The 22,379-nt window shown below is 40.4% G+C and overlaps 1 protein-coding gene and 1 non-coding gene across 3 annotated transcripts in view; both read left to right on the plus strand.

Annotated features, from left to right (window-relative positions):
- The window catches only part of CFAP99 (cilia and flagella associated protein 99), a 179,009-nt gene that overhangs the window by 41,352 nt on the left and 115,278 nt on the right, over positions 1-22,379 (plus strand). The window lies entirely within an intron of this gene.
- On the plus strand, positions 16,306-16,412 carry LOC140512989 (U6 spliceosomal RNA). The gene has a single exon (XR_011970036.1). It is a non-coding gene; the product is annotated as a U6 spliceosomal RNA (small nuclear RNA).

The following is a 22,379-nucleotide window of genomic DNA, read 5'->3' on the forward strand; positions in this document are numbered from 1 at the left end:
TTCTCATCTCTCATTTTGATTTTTTTCTCTGTCAATGAGAATAATCTGGCAAGAACAGAACAAAAATGGTTAATTAGTCATTGAAACCCAAGATTAGTGGGTAGATAATAAGAGCATGTTTGACTATCCTTCAAGAAAGAACCACAGATATGACTGTTGAGCAGTGACTGTCATCTGTATGTGTTCTTGCCTCCACAGCTTTAAAATATCAGAGAATGGAATCTCTGCTTCCTAGGACCAGAACTAGGCAACTATCTTTTTTTAAGGGTAGAGGAAGAAAGAAAATAGAATTTTCAAAATCCAGATAAGTGAACTTGACTTTGATTTGTGGCAAAATTCTGGAATGTCTTTGTGATAGGGATATATAGTACATGCACAAAATACACCAGCTCACATGGCTGATGCAACTTCCCCACATGGAGAGTCTGGGGAACCCACTTCTAGGAGAGTCATGAGGAAGCCTAATGGAAGGGCCTTGGAGAGACAAGGGAGCATGCAAACACATTGTACCAATGGTTTTAGTCTGCTAACCATTGGGTATGGAGAAGACTCTCTTGATTGGTTGCATAGTTAGAATTGGGGGCATCCTCAAGAAAACCCAGTTGTGCACCTGGTTAGACTCCTTCACTCAGAGTGTCTGGTGGTCTTACAGACAGACAATGGACCAGTCTAGATAAGTTTAGAGATTCTCATAACCAGTGGGTTAACCATTAGATGAGTTCTTTGGTATCTTGTGAATAAAAAAAATACAAAATAATGATTACTCCTATATGGGTATTTTCTGGAGACTACCATTGTCCCATGATGGAATGGTGGGAAAAAAATCATAGTGTTTAAGAATCGCAGTTCTTTGGTCATATATAAGCATCAATTTAACTTTGGTATCCATCATAATGCAGCTAGGTTTCTCAGTGAATAAAGCCCCCAGCCTGAAATCAGACCTGAGTTCACATCTGATCTCAGACTCTTGCTAAGTATGTGACCCAGGGCAAGTCACTTAACCTCTGTTTGTCTCAGTTACCTCATGTATAAAATGAGGATAATGATAACATCTACTTCCCAGTGTTGTTGTAAGAGCCAAATGGGATATTTGTAAAGTACTTAGCATAGTGCCTGGCACATATTAGATACTATATCCATGCTAGCTATTATTATTACTTTCATAATTACTAAATATTAGTTTTTTATTGCAATAATATAGAATAATGACCCACAAAAGGGAGCAATGGTCTTAAAGAGGCAAATGACTGGGCAGAATGTATTTTAGCCTGTGTCCAAAGACAATTTTATTTATTTATTTCTCTGTTTGCCTCATGGGACACTTAGTCATCTACCTTCATTGTGCTCGTGACAATTAATATAAACACAGCTTATTTTCAATGTATATGGCAAAGGATGAAGAGGGGTACAGAAATTTTATGAAGAGCTCATCAAGATCTTCTAAACTAAAAACACATATGTGTTGTTACAATATAAAGAAAGGAATAGAGAAGAAAAATCAAAACAAATTTGGAATTTGTGGTTTAAGATGAAGAAATGAAAAAGTCAAAGACTTGCAAACTGTTCAGAAGGCTCCTGGATGTATATCATGGATACTTTCTTCAAAAAGATGTAAAGAGTACTGAATGACTTTGAGCAAGAATGAAACCAATCGTCTTAACATGAGTGTCATATTAAAATAATCTCCATGCAGTTAAACTTTTGCCTCATCAGAACAAAGGTCAAAATCAGCACCAATTTGGAAGACATAGATAAGATGCAGTATATGAATTAGAATAACTCTGACCTGATCAATTCAAATAAACTATTGACTTCAAAACAGAAATAGATGAAGGTACACGTTAGTTCTGATTATCATCATTTCTTATAGAAATAATTTATACTGTGTAACTCTGGGCAAATCACTTAATCCTAATTGCCTCCAAAAAACCCCCAGAAATTATTTATAACATAAAGTGTTTACCACAACGAAGAGGCTAAAGAAGCCGAGAAAATGTTTCAGCAAACATCTAATCTTCTTGCCAAGGCTAGCACAATGGCAACTGAGGCAGTATTGGTTTTATAGTACATGCTCACTGAAAAACATTACAGAAAAGGGAGGAACAAGATTCCAAACAATTGCACTTCACAAAACCAAGAGTGATAGAAAGGAAGATACATATACAGAAATCTTAGTGTGAGACCTAAGTAAACCAGATAATTCCAAGAGAATTTATGGATGAAACTGGAAGAAAGATAAGAAATAAATCACTTTTCACCCCAGCCGTCTTGACCTCTGCCTTTTTGCTGCTATATCCTATGAACAGAACTTTCAAAGACTGTACACTGGAGAAGTTAAGACAGTTTTGAACACCTACTCTAGCACCATGCTGTACTGATTCGCAGTACTCCACTATATCTAGTCATCCCCAGACCCTAACATGCTTCACTTTTGTCATCCTTCTTCCTTGCTACCATGCACATGTATTCTCCTCTTCTCTTTCTGTCTGCTCCTCCAGGAACTAAAATCAAATCAACATCCCATCATTTTTGGAAAGGCCACATCAGCTGAAAAACCCCATTGCATTATCTCCAAATCCTCCTTCATTAAATTATAAACTTTTTGAGGGCAGGGTCTACTTCACTTTTGTATTTGTATCCTAAACATTTAGTACAGTGTTTGGCATAATTAGGTTTCATTCATTCACTCATACTTTCAGTAATGAAATGACCCATATTAAAAGCATTCTTCAATTCAACAGTCAAACAGATTTGGTGGTTTTTATAGTGATCTTTTTGAATCGTTGATCATCATGGAACAAGTGCATTTGGATCATAATATTTCAGTGCCCACTATGCTATAATATATGAGGAAGAGGAAACAGTGCTTTAGAATATGAAGTCAAGGGGTGGAGCCAAGGTGGCAGAGTAGAAGGACCAACCTGCTCTAGGTCTACCCCCATAGCCCATAAAATACCTGTAAAAATGACTCTAAACAAGTTCTAGAGCTTCAGAAGCCACAAAATGACAGAGTGAAAGAGATTTCCAGCCAAGACAGCCTGGAAGGCCTACAGAAAAGGTCTATCACACCAGGCTCAGAGCAGAGCACAGCCCAGCCTTAGCCACAACAAGGGCAGGACTAGAGCAGGCTTTAGGACATGGAATCATGGGTAGCAGCTATGGTTCCCAGATTTCTCAACCCACTAATGTCAAAGACAGTTTCAAAGATCACCTGGGTAAGAAGAGAGCAGGGGCTGGCCACAACCCTGGCCGCAGGGAGGTAGCAGCCACTGAGGCAGCAGCATCCACTTTTGGAGCCCTGAGCCGAAAGACTGGGGGATTTGGGCAGTCAATCTGGGGTCTCAGTCTTGAGTGGCAGTCCTGGGGTAAGGAGGAGCACTGGCATGGTGGAACTGGTGGTGACTGTGGAGAGGGAATCCTGCTCACAGACCAGAGAGCAGGTCAGGAGAGAAGTAAACTTCTCTCCTTTGATTGTGCCACCTTGTAGGAACTGAGAACTTACAGATCCCTAAACTATACCCTCCACTTGACAAAGGACTCAAAACTCAAGTAACTGGCTGGGAAAATGACCAAAAAAGGGGGAAAAAATAAGACTAGAGAAGGTTACTTTCTTGGTGAACAGGTATTTTCTTCCATCCTTTCAGATGAGGAAGAACAAACCATACCATGAGAGGAAGACATAAAAGTCAAGGCTTCTGCATTCAAAACCTAAAAAATAAATATGCAATGGTCTCAGACCTTGGAAGAACTCAAAAAGGATTTTGAAAATCAAGTAAGAGAGGTGGAGGAAAAATTGGGAAGAGAAATGGGAGTGATGCAAGAAAATGATGAAAAGCAAGTCCATAGCTTGCTAAAGGAGAAGCAAAAAAATGCTGAAGAAAATAACACCTTTGAAAATAGATTAACCCAAATGGAAAAAGAGGGCCAGAAAGCCAATGAGAAGAATACTTTGAAAAGCAGAATGGGCCAAATGGAAAAGGAGGTTTAAAGCTCACTGAAGAAAATAGTTCTTTAAAAATTAGAATGGAGCAGATGGAAGCTAATGACTTTATGTGAAACCAAGAAATTACAAAACAAAAACAAAAGAATGAAAAAATAGAAGACAATGTGAAATATCTCATTGGAGAAACAACTGACCTGGAAAATAGATCCAGGAGAGACAATTTAAAAATTACTGGTCTACCTGAAAACTATGATGAAACAAAGAGCCTCAATATCATCTTCCAAGAAATTATCAAGGATAACTACCCTGATATTCTAGAACTAGAGGGTAAAATAGAAATGGAAAGAATTCACTGATCACCTCCTGAAAGAGATCCCCAAAGGGAAATTCCTAGGAATATTGTAGCCAAATTCCAGAGTTCCCAGGTCAAGGAGAAAATATTACAAGCAGCCAGAAAGAAACAATTCAAGTATTGTGGAAATACAATCAGGCTAACACAGGATTTAGCAGCTTCTACACTAAGGGATTAGAAAGGCTTGGAATATGATATTCCAGAGGGCAAAGGAGTTAGGATTAAAATCAAGAATCACCTATCCAGAAAAACTGAGTATAATACTTCAGGGGAAAAAGTGGAATTTCAATGAAATAGAGAACTTCCAAGAATTCTTGTTGAAAAGATCAGAGCTGAATAAAAATTTGACTTTCAAATATAAGAATCAAGAGAAACATGAAAAGGCAAACAGGAAAGAGAAGCCTTAAGGAACTCATTAAAGTTTAACTGTTTACATTCCTACATGGAAATATGTTATTTGTAACTCATGAGACCTTTTTCAGTATTAGGGTAGTTGGAGGGAATATATATGTGTGTGTGTGTGTATGTGTGTGTGTGTGTGTGTGTGTATGTGTGTGTATGTAGGTGGATATGGGTATGTATGTATGTGTATATTATATATGTGTAAGTATATATATGTACATAGGTATATGTGTGCATATGTATGTATATATATATGTATATATATACAGACAGAGGGCATAGAGTGAGCTGAATATGAAGGGACAATACCTAATAAAAAAAAATAAAATTTACTGTTGAATGGAATTGCTAGGAGTAAGAGAAAGGGAGAGATAGAATATAGCAAATCATCTCACATAAAAGAGGGAAGAAAGAGCTTTTACAATGGAAGGAAAGAGGGAGGAGATGAAAGGAAATAATTGAGCCTCACTCTCATAGGATTTGACTTAAGGAAGGAATAACACACACTCAGTTGGATATGGAAATCTATTTTACCCTGCAGGAAGGCAAGGGGGAAGGGGACAAGAGAGGGAAGATAATAGAAGGGACAGCAAATTGGGAAAAGGGATAATCAGAAGCAAACACTATTGTGGGAGGACAGGTCAAGGGAGTGAATGGAATAAATGAAGAGCAGGATAGGACAGAGGGAAATGCAGTTAGTCTTTTACAACATAAATATCATAGAAGTGTTTTGCATTGTTACACATGTATGACATATATTGAATTGCTTGTTTTCTCAATGAGGATAGGTGGGGAGGGAGGAAGAGAATATGAAACCCAAAGCTTTAAGAATGAATGTTAAGAATATTTTTAGCATGCAACTGGAAATTAAGCTGTACAGGCAATGGAGTATAGAAATCTATTATGCCCTACAGGAAAATAGAGGGGAACGGGGATGGAATAAGGGTAGGTAATAAAAGGGAGGACAGACTGGGGGAAGGGGTCGATGGGGTGCATGCTGTCCTGGAGTGGGTGGTGAGGAGAGATGGGGAGACATTTTTGAATTCAAATTCTTGTGGAAGTGAATGTTAAGAACTGAAAAATAAATAAATTATATATTTTTTTTAAAAAGAAGGAGGAATGAATGGACCAGAAAAGAAATCCACATGAGTGATGGCAATATTAAAAGACTGATTTTCAAGATATTTCCAAAAAGGAATCTGAATGGATGTGCTGGTGCAGCAATGAACTCCAAGACTGACTACATTATCTGGTCCCTTGATAGCCTGAGAAGTCTGATGGGTATACTTGTTCAGCTGGATGACAGACTTGGAAAATCAGAGGAGTGGGCTAACATGTGACCCAAGGGATTTGACAGAGAAGAGCAGGAGCTGATGTAGTGTATTCCAGTGCTGATCAAGCCATGATGTGTCGGTTTGATGTGGAAGTCCTGAATATCCACCCAACCTGCACTTCTGAGAATGAGCTAAGGGCAAAAAAGGAGAGCCTATGCAAAAGCAAACTCTCCATCCAGGGTCTTTCCTCTTTTACTTGATGATCCCATCAGCTCCATGGATTCAATTATCAGACCTAGGCAGATGATTCTTAAATCTGCTTATCTAGCCCTTCTTTCTCTTGACTTTCATTTCCAGTTGCCTGTTGGACATATCAAACTCAAATATCTTAAACTCAGTATGTCCAGAATTGAACTCATTACCTTTTCTCCCCAAACGTTCCTTTCTTCCAAACTTTCCTGTTATTGTCAGGAGCACCACCATCCTCCCAGTCACCTAGGCTTTCAACCTACTGACTAACTAATCCTAATCTCTCTCAGACACACATGTGAAGTCATGAGTGCCATAACAGGACAATGATGAGAGGATCCCAACTAGATTTGGTCTCATGTTATTTACATGACATGGACATTTTCTGAGGTTTTCTAGACTGTTATGGGAAGGAAGGATGAGATGATATACAAGATGACCCAGGATACAGAGCATGCATGACTGTAAGATCCAGTTACTGAGCTCATTCATCAAGGATCACATAGACAGTTCTGAGGTCAAATCCATGGGACAGGTTACGTCATCTCCACTCATATCCCCTCTAGGCTGTCCCCTGCATCCTGAAGCATAGGAACCCCAAAATGGACCCCTGTATCAGTCTGACCTTACCAGCTTTTTGCTTATTGACCCAACAAGTTCTCTCATTGCAGCACTCTTTCTCAGGATGGCTGACAGTGCAAATCAGCTGTTTATTGGTTAAAGGATATGCAAAGGACCAATACACCATTTTTTCCAGAATCCCCATTTTTTGGGATACATAGAAGCACAGCTATCACTGGAACATGAACCAACTAGAAAATATAGTTTGAGTAGGACTGTCCTGGCTGGGACAACCTAAGGGCATATGATAAAGCAGCATGACTCAGCATACACACATTAATTAGTAACAGTGCCAAGGAATAATGAAATTAAAGGTCAGAAATTACAACAAAGCAAAACATCAAAACTGGAACAGTTGCAGCAGTGGGATCGGGAATCATAAACCCTGGTTTCTGTAAGCAGTCTCAGGGATACAAAGTGGGACAAGAAACACAATGATGCAAAGCATCAAAAACAACAATGCCAGTCTGTCATATGGTTCCCATTGACCTCCACAGCAGGCTGATGTCCTCTGGACCACCAGCAAAACCCCCTGAGAAGCCCAGCATACCGCATGAGCTCTAGTCTGCCTGCTCTCCTAGAGGTACAAAAAGAAGGAAGAAAATAAGCATTTATTAGATACCTTACAATATTATCTCACTTGATCCTCACAACAATCTTGAATAGTAGATGTTAGTATTAGTCCCATTTTACAGTTGAGAAAACTGAGGCAGACAAAAGTTCAATGATTTGCCCAGGGTCACCCAGCTAGTAATTATCTAAGGCTGTATTTGAACTTACGTCTTCCTGACTCCAGGTAGAGTAGTCAATCCATCATACCACTCAGCTGCCTCAGAATGTCAGTATAGTCCAGAAGAACCAGGTCACCTATAACAAGGAATAACAAGAAGGAAGGAATTCCCATCTACTGCATTTGGCTACTGTGAGTTCCTTAAAGTCGTACCACTCAGCTTCCCTCTCATTCACCCAGTTGAAACCCTCCCAAGGGTTGACCCACTCTGACCAACTGACACCAGCACTCAAGGCAGAGCCAAGTTATCTGGAAACCTGGATCTGGAGGGAGCATCTGATTTCTTCCACCCCTCACTTGTTACTAGCACACCTCCATGCTGCACAGCCCCAGCTGATTTCCTCCATCTCATATTTGGTACTAACAAAGGCCTCTTAAGTCCTTCCAGATGCTCTGGATCAACAAGTACCAGCATATGGACATCTTCCATCCATTTCCATGTCTGGTCATTAGATTGTATACCCTCTCTGCAGTATCTGTCATTTGCCATTTAAGATTTCCTTCATTCTTTATTCCTTTGACCCAACTCAAATGGGAGCTGGCCACCCCAGCTGTTATTGTAGGAATTCTGGAGGCTATGAAAGTTTTGGGAAGAGATATAGAATGCAGAGTGAATTTTCTAGATCCTAGTAATCTGTTTCATCATGTTACTGATTCAACCACTGAGTGATGGAAAAGGGTCCTAGGCAACATTCATCAAGGTCTCAGAAGGGCTTCCTGTGCATGCCTGTATGTGTATGTGCATGCATGTGTTTTAATCAGATTTGACTGCCTTGTTCCAATAGCGGAGCATCTGCCCAGGGCTTGTTTCCCTGCTATCAACTATCCACTTTCACTGTGACATCTGTAAAATTCCCATGCTGCTTCTTTGTGTGATTACCATGGGACGTTTTGGACACTGTAGTAGTAGTAATCCCAATAGGCTTATCTGCTTTTCTGAAGCCTACAGAAATCAGTGTGTGACTATATTAATCATACAGGAGTGGAGTACAGCATCTTGAGTTTTTCACCATATGATTCTCCTCTTGAACCCCAGCCCAGTGGCCATCTCAGGTCCTTTGTGGCACATGCCAGAGGGTTCGTCTCCAAAGGGCTATCCCTACTGCAGTATCACCAGTGGATGAGAGTACTTGAACGGAAAACACCTACACTGCTTCTCCCCACCCACCCTTGCCCCAACCACTGTCATCAAACTGCATGACTTCAACTGTTGGTGCTAGTCAAGTTCAAAATTTGAAATAGAGAGTGATACAAAGTATTGTTCAAAAAAATTTAAAGTAGGAAACCTATGGCCAGTCCCTATCTTACATATAGATTCTCCTCTTTCAACTTAATAAGCTCCAACACTCATAGGTCACAGGTACTTGGCATCATGTGGTCACATCATTTATTGAACATAATTAAAATAAAGGGGAAAATGTTATTAAGCACTCCTACATGGAGCCTTCCTCTTCCAACCAATCCCACTGATTGCCCTTATCACTTTGGGATATTAAGTGGAACACTCCTGAATCAACTACTCTTGAAAGTCAGAAAAATTTACAGAAGGTGGTATATGTCTAGGGGTTAGATTTATGCCATGGAGTTAGACACTGTAAGGAGGGAAAAGAGGATTAAATATGGTGAGAATGAGTTGTCTGCTCCCAACATCTCACCATTTTCCAAAATGCTGTCAGTCTTGGCCATTCTAGTCTCATCCCTGCCCTGGAATCTGACTTGACTTCCAGTGCTACAAGTTGAGAGCCACATGAATTATGGCCCCAGCTCTTCCTTCTCTTGGCCTGTCCACTGGGAGAGGCAATCAGGGGCCACAACGGCTGTGGCCACCACAGTCTGGCAGTCCTGATCCCAAAATGAATGCCAGCTCACTCACAAGTTAGTCATGGCCTCTAGCTCCAAGGGCTGCTTCTGAATGTCCCAGGTCCCTGTATGGCAATTCAGGATGTCCTGAAGCTCAGGGACCCAGATCAATTACAATGACTGTATCCTCTTTGCACTAAACATGGCAACCAAGAAGGGACCCTCAGAAGCAATGAAAAAAGGAACTGCAGACTGCCACAATTGCCCATCTATCTCATCCCTTCCCCATACTCGCACACAGCTTCTTTTTTAGTTTTGAGCATTCTAAGGACAGCCCTTCTTCACTGTGATACTGAGGCCCTGCTTCCCTTTGCAGGAACCCCTGGTGTCCCTGGGGTCCTCACAAAAATGAAGCAGTGTTGCTGAAATGTCTGCTTCACCATGATTGGATAAGGACCTGCAGGGGGTGTACAGAGTCCCATCTGTGGAATGTGCTGTTCCTATACTGCCACGGAAATCAGTTGGTATCGTTTCTGAGATGTCTATTAAATAGAGCCAGAGGGTATTATATCCATGTACGTCCCAGAAGAGGGATTGCCTGAGAACTGAATGTATCACACAAATGCAAGCATATTCTGCCAAAGGCAATTACTGTTTCCAGTTCTTCCAAATGTAGCAGTACAAGAACACTTTTATCTCCTGGCAAAACTTGGCTGTTGTTCTGTGGATTGGCATACTATTCGTAAGAAGCATCTGAATTCCTAATCTTATCTAGGAGCTCTTCCAGAATTGGGCCACAAATTGAGCCACCAACTGGAGGTCTTTGTTGCTCAGTTCTCATTCTTTAGGAAACTCTAAACTGTTTGGGATATGGGAGCCACTTGGGACAGAGAGTCAGATGGCACATTTGGGAGAAGTGGTCCAGATGAAAGTATATTGATTTATCCCTTCTTGGAACCAGGGTTAGAGAGGAGCCAGCCAACACTGCATGGACTGAAATACATGACTTTCAGAAGATTTTTTGTGATGCTACCAAATAATCCATCATATACCACAGAGGGGCATGTGCTCAGCTGGGACATTAATAGTTGTGACAGATCAAATCTCTCTTCTACTTCTTCCTTATATATCTCCTTAGTGTAAGGTATCTTGGTGAGTCTATTTGCGCGACCGGCTCTTGACGCTGTGGGGATGCCACTAGCTCCCCATGGATATATTGGCGCTTAGGTTCATCTCAGCCTTTAAGTAAATCTGTGCCACCACCCCCCCCATGGATTCCCCTGAGTCCACACTCTAGGACAATACATCTATCTTTCAGGGTATTCTTTTTCCCTGGCATATGAAGTATCCAGAAGGACAAATGGGAGAACTGAAGTGTGGTGCCATGGAGAGACCCCTGGTTTTGGCATCAAGGGACCTAAGTTCAAATCCTGGCTCTTTTACACAGTATTTAGGTGACTTGGGGACAGTTATAACCTTATTAGGTCTCAGTTTCCTAATCTGTAAAATGAAAGGATTAGACTAAATGGATTCTAAGGGCTCCTACAACCCTAAAGTTAGTCCACCTCCTCCACCCCCACAGGATACATTACTTCCTTAAAATATACCCAGTTTCTATGATCTGTTTGAACTGACCCTAAGTATAGATTCTCTCACCTACCCAGATGTGTTACTCTATATTTCCAGGACTACCTTAATTGCCAGGGATTCCCTATCCTTTTAGTATAGTTTATTTCTGCTAGGGTAAACAGACATGGAAAGAAGGTGATGAGCAGTCATAATGTCTAAGCTTAGATTCTCTTTGTCCTCCACAACTTTACATAAGGGCTGCCCTGAAGGCCATTCCCAATGTGCACATCTCCACAACAAAATGCCTGGGGGCCTGAGAAAATAGAACAATAATAAATCCTTTTTCAAGGCCTGGAAGGTCCCTTCTTGTTCTAAGAACCAATGGAATTTAGCTTTTTTTCTGTAAAGTAAGGGGCTTTTTCAATGATGAGTTACAATAGCCAGCATTTTATAGCTCTTGATGGTTTGCAAAATTTGCAAAGTATGTTAATTCACTTGATCCTCACAACAAACTTATGAGATAAGTGCTATTATTATCCCCTTTTTACAGATGAGAAGACTGAGGCAGACAATGGTTAAGGGACTTGCCCAGGGTCACACAGTTAGTAAGCTAGTAAGGCAGGATCCTAACTCAGGTCTTCCTGACACCAAACCCCATTCCCCATCCACTATACCACCTAGCTGTCTCCAGTATAAATACAGTTTTAAAAAATGATAAAAATTCACAATTTCCAGGAGGTATTGTAAGGACTTTAAATCGGAAAGTCCTGCCCAACTCTGTATGAGCTGCACATACCAAATCCATTTTTAACTTATCTGGCTATAAAATGCTTTGCAGATAGTAGGTGCTTAATAAATGTCCAAGCACACCTACTATCTGGGAAGCATTGTGCTAGGTGATGAGCATACAAAGACAAACTGCTCTCAAGGAGCTTGCATTTTCTATTATGTATATACAATATACATATACATGATATATATATATATGCAATGTGTACAATATCCATATCTACATATACAATATATATTACATTACATATACAAACAAGTATAATACAAAGTAAACTGAGGATGGGAGGGAATATTAATTAGGGGAGAGAATGAGGAAAGGCTTTACAGAAAAGGTGGTACCTGAGCTGGGTCTTGAAGGAACACAAGAATTCTGGGAGGCAGAGATGACAAGGGAGGACATTCCAGGAAGAGAGAACAGGTTGTGTAAATCCCCACAGATGGGAGAAGCCGGTTCAAGCAACAGCTAACATTCCAGTTTGGGAAGAAAAAATCACCTCGGGCTGATAGAAGGTCCATTTCTCCAGTTTGCAGTAGGAACCATAGTATGACAACTAATTTTATGAATCCTTTAGGTGGGTAAAATATTCCTGTTCATAGTATGAATATATTCAAATGTCACCCAGGTATCCCACAATAAAGTGATCCAAAGAATAGCAAAAATATTATTAATGAAATGTTGAAATGCTTCCGGGCATTGACCAGCACAAAGGATAGAAACCATCATTCAGTGTCCAAACCATGACTGTCTTACATTCTTTCCTGGCCTTACTCCTCAAAGTCTTGTAAGCATCCCGTATATCTAGCTTAGTGTAAATGTGGGCCCCTTAGAGTCTTCCTACGAGGTCAGAAATGAGTGGTAGTGGGTAGCAATCTTTGTTATATCATTGGGCTTCCTGGAATCAGTTTGTGTTCACAGCTCTCCATCCCTTTTCTTAGAGACAAAAAAGAAGAGTAGGGCTGCTGATGATTGAGATGGTTGGATTAGGTAAATCTTTTGTTCATATAAGCACATAGGGTTTTCCTCTCATTCATTTAGGGTATAAATCTACCCATAGGATGGTGATACCCTAGGAATGACTCCCATGAGTCAATTGTCCCATTGGGGTTACAACCTGATTTTCTCTTTACTAAACATGTTGAACAAGTGCTAGCACTCTGCTATTATTTTAGAGTTCCTGGCCCTTAATTGTAGGAAAGGCTCCTAGGGAAGGGAAAATTCCCTTCACCTAGTACTGACTTCTGCCTAGGCTCTGCCTGTGGTACTGAGCCAAGGGGTCCAGCTCTCTATCACCCCCAAGCCACCAGTTAACTGTCTCCTGAAAATCTCAATCAGCACTGATAATCACAATCACAATCAACCCTGCCTAATATAGCTCAAAGCCTCTGAAATCCAATTATGGATTAAATTAATAGCCAACTCCACTGCCTTACTGCCAGCATCAAAGTTGAAGCATCCATCCTTCATCTGCATATATAGAAAAATACCAGAAACTCATCTGTATACCATGGGTAATTTTCTGACAATAAACTTCATTAGGGATACCACCCACTCAAGTGTACCTCACCTTAGTCTCCCAATGACAAATGGTTATCAGTACTGACAACTGTCCATTAAAGTGAACTTAAATTGGTGACTTGCCTGTGGTCACATAGCTAGTAAATGTCTGAGTTTAGATTTGAACTCAGGTCTTCCTGACTTTAGCTCCCCCACTCTATCCACTGTGCCACCTACCTGCCCCCAACAAGAAGAGAGAGGTACCTCCCACTCAAGTGCTGCACTCCCTAGTCTCCCAATGACAAATACTACCTCTGTCAGATCAGTTGCACAGGTACAGGGATGGATCCTAACGGCCAATTTTTCTGGTCAAGAAAAGTCAAATGTATCCCATCACACCACCTTTAAAATAAGTACAGACACTACAGCAAGGGACACATGTGGAGTGATTGTCACAGCCATTTGCAAGATCCGTTCTTGAAAGTGGAATTATTGCCTGCAATTCATGTGAAGGTTTCCCCCAGTCTCTTCTGTCTGCACTAGACCATTCAAAACATCCCTCTCCAAGAGCACAGAGATGCACAGGATCTTCTTTCTCTTGTTCTGTTGCAAACACTTTTTATCTAAATTTTATATCTTCCCCAGTGCCCAGCTGCTTAACAAGTTGAATGTTAAATGAATGGCTGAAGAAAGCATAGATGCAAGTGCAGACCTTCTTTGAGGCTTCAAACCACTGATGATTATTTTTGAGGGGTCCAGCAATTTAACCAATTTCATATCTGCCTAACTAGTGTCAACTATCCCACATTTCTCCATATTTTCCACATGAGTTACATAAAAGACTTTTCAAAGGCTTTGCTCAAATCTAGTTAAATTCTGTCTGCAATAATCCCACTATAAGGAGGTAAGTCCAGGGGGACAAATACTATGTTTAGTTCTAAAACTATATTCCCATCAAAGGAAAGGAGGGGAAGCAACTTTCAGTGCACCCAGTTATCAAAGATAATGTAATTCTAATGGATGGAGTGAATGTGGAGGAGTAGCCACCCAAAAAGAAGCTGGGTGGTATGAGAAAAGAAGTTCTCATTGATGTGAGATGGGCAGCATGAGAGAGGGCCATGGTGTGCAGAGATTTAGGCAGAGAAGGGGAAAGCAGAGTACGACTGTCCCTAATATTGGGCAGTGTAGTTCCCGAGGCATGCCAGGTGCTGTGCTGAGACTATGAGAGAAGTGACTGAGCAGGGACTGTGTATTCCATTCTTTTGAATCCTAAACCACCAAGTGAGTTTAAATGAGCTGTCTTTATCCCAAGGAATTGGGTTGTCTGAGAACTGCAAAGGACTGCAAGTCACTGGTAGCTTTGGGAAGGATGACAAGATGACAGCCCATTGGGTATGGGTGCTTCACATTGTGAGAAAAGAGCCCAACCAACAAGCCCCTAACTGGGAGAAACATGTTCATCTTACACAAAGAACCACACTTGTTGTGAAATCAGGAAAGCTTTTATTAATCTTTACTTTCATTCCCCTAGAATGAACGGGTAGCTCCCAACTAAGCCTACGGGAAGACTACAATTTGTTCAGACCAATGCAAGTCTTTTATACTGTTCCAAATTTTGTACTTCCCGCTGCACTATCCATTGGCCATGTGACTTCACATTCTCCTCTCTGATAGGCTTCCCCCTAAAACAGCTCATCAAGCCTGAGCACAAGTTTCTGACCTTTTAAATCTGATCATGCTAGGTCACAACTCTGATTACTTAAAGCTGGGATGAGTTTTAGTCCTGTGGAAACAGAACTTCTTCCTTGCTTCCAACAACATGGTACCTATTTCCTTTTGTGACTTACCTTCATGTTTTAATTAAGTTTTTTACTGGATATATATGCCTCAACTGAATCTAGCTGGAGGTTCCTAAGCAGCTGTATAACCTGGGACCTGGCGCTCCAAGCCCAGTGCTTACATGAAACATTCAGTCTGGACAGTTACCTCAGAAATCCCATCTCTTATTTTTTTGCCCACCCCCACCTCATTTGTCCAAAGTTTCTCTAGCAACCCCAGAATATAGTTGAGGGCTAGGTCTCCAAAGATATGGATAAAAGTCCTCTTGTGAGATGGTAATGGGGAAGGTACTTTTCAGTTTCCATGAAAATACTTAAGGAAACAATGCATCTCAGTAGAGACTATTTTGCGTTGCAAACAGGATGTAGAAAACACAAATGACTGATACAATTCCCTTTCCTCTCTGGTGAGTCCTTCTCAATCCCAGGTATCCATATAGGCCTTCAGTTTCTTATGATACCACCCTAAATAAAGACTAGGACTTTGACCTGGAAGGAAACAAATTTGTAGTTTCTGAAAGCCAACCTCTTTCCTATGAAACCTGCATTGTGCGAATCATTATTAGTAACAGTGAAGGACAAAATCTGCTCTGAATTCTTACCATTCCTCCAAAAGACTGGGGTTTCTGGAACGCAGAATTTTTTTTTCAGAAAATAACATGATTCCCTTCTTCACAGGCACCATCAGCAGCTGCTGGTGCTCAGCCAAAAAATTCTACCATTGCCTATTCAGTCTGAGCCAGGCACTTGGTGTCCAGGAACTCCCCTCTCAGGCCATGGGGCTATGAGCGGAACAACTATATTGTTCCCCTATGTCTGCCATCTCTGATTCCTATGCAGATGCACAGGCCTTTCCCCTGCCAAGATCCAGATCCAGATCCAATATTAGATTTCTGGTCTGTTGTTAGCTATCTCAGGATATCCTGGAAATGGCTCAACTCTGTCAGGAAAGTTCCCTCTTATATTCTCAACACAAAAGGATAACTCTGAACTGCATCCCCAAAAGGCCAAGATGACCAAATCAGTCCTAATCCCTGGGACTTAGGCATTCTCATTGAGGGATGAATGGGTCAACACGTCTTCCAATTCCTCTTTACTGGAATTGTTTCTCTTTGCATCTTTAGAAGGTTCACTCTTGAGAACTTCCTATCTTCCTTGAGCCCATAGAAATTTTAGGCCAGTGCTGGCTTCAGCAGCACATTTACTAAAACTGAAATGACAAAGAAAAGATTAGCATGGCCCCTGCGCAAGGATGACACTCAAGTTCATGAAGTGTCCTATATTTTTTTGTTTTGTTTTGTTTTTCTCATGGTTTCTCCCATTCATTTTAATTCTTCTATGCAACATGACTAATGTGAAAATGTATTTAATAGGAATGTATGTGTAGAACTCATATAAATAGCGTGCCATCTTGGGGAGTGAGAGAGGGGTAGAAAATTTAAAACTTCTGGAACTGATTGTTGAGAACTGAAAAAAATAAATTAATTTTAAAGTTTTAAAAAAGAAATTTTAGGCTATAGGATCCTATTATTTTTTTCTCTCAACCTTTTGAAATCTGTTCTCCAATAGCCTTTGATACATATCAGACTATCCCCAGGTTTCCTCTCTTTTTCTATCAAAAATTCTAAAATGGGCTGTCAGGGCCTCCTAAGAGCCCTATCATTTCCACCTCAGCAATGAGTTCCTCCTTATTGTAAGCATCAGATCCAGAATAGATGTAAACCTCATTAGTTAGGAAATAAGTCTTTGCAAAAGCAAGCCAAGAGATTATATTAACTGCTATGACGTTGGCTGGAGGGAGCACCGGCAAATATCTGCTAATGCAAGTCCCCCATCCCTGTATCATGTCTTGGTGCTGGGTTTGTGATCTGTTCTTTTTCCTCTTGTTGTCCAGGTGATCTGATTGTCTTTTGATGACAGTATCCCTTCTATTTCTGCCTTCACTGCTCTTCAGCCCAGTGTAATTTGCTGTACCTTCCTCCTCTGCTTCCCAGATTTCTTCACTAATATATTTTGTTGACATAACATCATCATTTTCTTACCTGACCTGTTCCTCTTGAATGAGATGTAGGATTCCAGAGCCTTACTCCAAGGCATGAGTCTCATTCCACCAAATTCATTGGTACCTAGGATATCAAATGTGCCACCTTTTAGCCCCCCAGTATTCTTCTTGTTAGCATCTCTAGTTCTTTCAGTTTGTTACCCGCTCTTGGCATATCTGTGTATTGATGTCTATGGCCAGGGGTTCTATTGCCGGTCCCCTTTTTAAATGGTAAGCCCTGTGAATTTCTGCTATTCTTATTCCTATACTACAGCTCGTCTTCATGGTATCCAGGTCGGTGGCTACATTTAGACAGTTTTCTCCCTTCATCTTCCTTTTCAGTTTAAAGCCCTTTTGCTAAGACTTGTAAGATTTTAGGCAAAGATGGTTTTTACCAACTTTTGTTATATACTCTCTATCACCATGAAAGAGTCCATGCTTTCCAGATTTTTAACTCATGGTCCAGACATCCAAATCCTATTCTTAAAGTCACCATTATCTTAGTCTGCTAGTCTTTCCCAATATGCCTTTCTTTTCTGGGGCCCTTTCTTACTATTGACAGCAGTGACGAAAATATCTTTTGCACACCTAAAATCTTGATTCTTTTACACAAGAAACTAAGATTCAGAGGGAGAAGTTATTACTCACTGGTGAATCAAAGAGACTTCATTGAGAAAGTGGCATCTGCACGGGCCTTCAAAAGAATGGGTGGGACTCTGCCTTGCATACCTGATTATTTAAAAACACCTGCAGAAGAAAATGTAAAAGCAACCTTTCCTACCCATTCTTCTGTCACATCTGTGCCCCTCCCAGAATCTGACAAAAAAACCCCAACAGATTTATAATCATAACAACAGTATAAAAATGAGAGACAGCCTCCCAGAATGCTCATTCTGAAAGCCTTCCTGAAGACATGCTTCTAACGTTCTCTCATGAGCCATGATGATTTCTAGGTGAGCACATTGGCAGGCTGCTTTCTCTCTCAGGACCTCAGTTCTTCCGTCTATGAAAGGATAGATTGGTTAGACTAAACTATCTCTGAATTCTCTTTCAGCTCAGTTGGAGTGTCTAAAGCTGGACCTGGCTTAAAATCTTAATTCTGTTACTTACTGCTATGTGATCTTAATTAAGCAAGTCATTTTCCTTTGTTTTTTCAGTTTCCTTTTCTATAAAATTAGAGGTCTACCCATTTAATCTCGCTGTCAGGAATGGGCAGAAAAAATAGCTTCTGAAATCTCTTCCACCTGACATTCTGGGTTTCTGTGCATGCCTCTCTACCGCTGAAACTATGAAAGTGCAAAAGATGTGCAGAATTTGTAGGTCCTAGTATTGTAGGATAAAGCATATGGCTAAAACACATGGATTTCAGTTTAACTGAAGTGAGGACCAGCCATGATGGCAGACAGAGTAGGAGGAAGCAGTATAGCCCAACTCTACCACAACTACTATAGCAACTGCCTAAGAGCGCCAGACTGAGTAACCATCAAAGAAGAAACTAGAGTAGATCATCTTTTCTGGCCCATCTGTGCCTAGAGCTGTGAACTAGGCTAGCAATGAAAACATCCAGAGCTGATCAGGGTCCGGGTCAGTAGAGTCTTCCACAGAAGCCATAACAAGGACTCAGCTCCCCAGAGTTCTAGGCATGGAGTTTCCCGGAGCACACGATGGACTCACTCTGCCTTTTGCCCCAAGACAGCAATGAGGGAGGTGAAGGTGGAAGAGAGTTGCATACTCAGCTCCAAGCTAGGCCAGCAAAGCTGGATTGCCCAAAGCTCAATCTTGGGCCCAGAACAGATCAGGACTAGTAGCATCATCTCTCCAAAGAGCACATCATGGACTTGGCCCTAGAGTTGTCACCTAGGGGGTGACACGATCAGACCTGTTAGTTGAGTGGAAGATGAACTAGAGTAGGGAAAGAATTGAGGTAAAGAGACTAATGCAGTAGTCCAGTGGGAGGTGATGAGGGTCTACACCAAGGTGATGGCAGTATCAGAGGAGAAAAGGAGATGTTGCAAAGGTAGAATCTACAAGACTTGGTAACTAATTAGATATGTGAGAGAGAATGATGATGACATGGAGGTTGTGAGGAAGAAAAGGGGAGGAATAGGGAAAACATCTTATTTAATGGGGGGGGGAGGAGCAAGTAGAAGAATACAAATGAAGAAGGGTGGGAAGTGTGGCCGTCACTTGAACCTCAGTGTCATCTGAACTGGTTAAAGGGATAGAACATAGAACACACACATGTGCTCGTGCACACAGATGCACATGCACAGAGTTTGGTGTAGAAATACATTGAACAGGAACAAGAATGAACAAGGGAGAGGGGAAAGGGAGGGAGGAATTAGAGGGAAGATAGATTGAGAAAGGTATTAGTCACAAACAAAATCAATTTTAAATTCAGAGAGAAGATAGTGAAGAGGGAAAAAGGAAAGAAAGTGTAAGAAAGAACCTGTGACTGGGGTCTGAATGAGGGAAGAGAACAGGTACAGAGGAGTAGAGACATTTCTTCAAGCACAGAGCCTTCTGGCTGAGCAAGATCCTTTTCTAAGCAATAGGGAACAAGCTGCTCTGTGTGGAAAGAAAGAACCCCCACCAAGCTTTCTTCCACATTTGAAAGAAGTTGTTAACATATTCATGACTTCTTTTCCCTTTAATCACTTCTATTGTCAAGCCTAATTAAAAGAGCTTCAATTTAGGAAGTCTGTTTCCCTTTTCCCAGATCCCCACTTATTAGCGCTCTCTTATCTGGTTCCATGTTGTACCCATAGAAGAATGTAATTTACTTGAAGTTAAGTACGCTTTCATTTTGGTTTTTGCATCCCCAGGGTCTTGAACTTAGTAAATGGTTGTGGAATTGAAGGCAGGAGTCTCATGTCTTGCCCTAGTACCTCATGAACTATTCTATGCCCAACAGGTAAATGTTGACTGATTGACTCAATGTAGATGTGAAGACCCTGTCTTAGTCATTCTCCATATGAAAGGAGAACCAGGAATACAAGACAGTTTTTAAGAATTGTCCACTTCTTGGATTATAAGAAAATAAGTTATCCTTAACTGCAGACAAGAGTCGAGTTGTTTGAACAACTTTCTGGCCAGTAGGGCTAAGGGACTGTTTTCTCAGCAAAGTCTTTCTAGAAGGTCAGAACCTACTCTACCTTTTACATTAAGTTTTAAGTATTGTGCAAACGAAAAAAATTATTATGAACCAAAAAAATAAGATAAAAATGTAGTCAAATTTAATTTCTGAAATAATTTTTTAAAATATGAAATTCTAAATCACCCTTAGAAATTCAATCTTCCAATTTATATTGGACAAATATTTGTGGAGTGTGAACAGAGATTATTTCATTTTAAAGGAAGAAACTGTGTAGTTCTTTACACCAAGTCATCACAACCCACAGTGGCATCCCCTAAAAGTAGAATACCAGAAAAGGGGCACTTGGTATATGCATGAGGAATTGTATTTTAATTTATACCAGGATAAAATGGCCTCAATTAGCATAATCAGCCACAAAGAATATATATAAATAATTTAATTGGAAAAAAACCATGATGAATAATTTTACCATATCAATATGCTGTCACCATACCAATATGCAAGTTATTTTCATGAGCTGTTAGTTTCACATCTTCTTCCTCTCTTATAATGCCTACATACCCAATACATTGGAGCAGAAGACTCTGATTTCCCTTTCCTACCTTGTATTTCCTAGCAGGACTATCCTATCCTTTCCTGTATTGAAATCTCCCAATAAGGGATAAAGCATTACTTAGAATGGCCAGTGCAGATGATGGATGGAGGACAGCGTTTGGACTTTGTGCTTTTCCACACTGGACACTTATCAAGAGCTACTTATGGTGACTTCTAAGACATTTGTAAATGGGAGTAATTGTCTGGAATCAAAAATATAATTACCTGACTATTTCATTTGCCAAATTTATCGTGGGGCTAAGCAAGTCAGTAATCCTACAGTATTTCCAAGATCCCTGATTCCATCCATATGGCTACTCCCTCAGCCCATGCAGATCTCTGTGCCTTAGTAGATGCTCTAGGTAAGTGACTAACACAAATATATACAAATATGTGGATATGGAGGTGCATATGTACATATATTTTTTTATAGATGTGTACATAGGCACAATTGTTCATGTGTCTATGTGTGCATATATGTATGCTGTGTGTATATGTATATTTATGACCAGCCTTCTGGCTTGGAATCTCTCTGTGCCATGAGGCTGCTCTCATTTCAGCTCTAATCAGTCAGAGCTTGGACTTCCTGGGCATAGTCTTTGAGACCCCAGGGCACTTCTATGCCTCCATGTGATTTAGACTTTGGTGCAGGGTTTAATACAATGAATGCTTTTCGATCGCGTTTTTGTTATTTTTTTCCTAATTTACTTTCATTGTGATCTGAGGAAGCAACTGGGAGATTTTCTGTTCTTAATAATTCCCTCGTATAGATTATAAATCCCTTGAGGAGAGATATTATTTTGTTTTTCATCTTTCAATCCCCAATGTCTACCACAATACATTGTACATGAGGTGCTTAATAAATGACTGTTGAATTGTCTTCATGACCTCAAACATATTCTGTTTTAATGAGTGGTGGATGTATGATTAAGATTCTTTTATTAAGCTATTGCCTATGATCAATTAATTCTACTTTATTCATTTAATTTTTAAAATTCTCTTACTGTGTTGTTAATTATCTAGTCTGATATTGTAAGGTCTCCAATTATAATTGCATGTATTTTTATTCTTTTTCTGCAACTCTACCTGCTCTTTTTCTTTGATGTTTTGTGACTAGGTTTCTTGGTGCATATTCATTCAATATGTTGAAGTTTTATTGTTTAATGTATGATTTATCGCATACAGTCCTTTATCTTGCTTCATGTATTTTGTGGCAATTGTTCTTTGCCTGCTACTGTGATAGTTATCTATGCCTCCTGAGCGGCACTGTAACTAACTAATTTTTCACCTAAGACAAGAATATAAAATTGTGCTCCCCACCCCCGCAGTCTAATAACACATTATGTTTGAGATAATAAATGCATCTCTGCTATGTTTCTCTTCCCCCTTCATCTCTGAATGTCTTAGGAGAGAGCCTCATTTACCTTATCCTTGTTATGATCCTGTGTCTTAGAACTTACCAAGGCATGATGGTGTTGCAGTTGGCATATTCCCAGTGGTAGCTTGTATATGAGAAGTAGCA

Source organism: Notamacropus eugenii, chromosome 6 (genome assembly GCF_028372415.1).
Source record: "Notamacropus eugenii isolate mMacEug1 chromosome 6, mMacEug1.pri_v2, whole genome shotgun sequence".
Lineage (NCBI taxonomy): Eukaryota > Metazoa > Chordata > Mammalia > Diprotodontia > Macropodidae > Notamacropus > Notamacropus eugenii.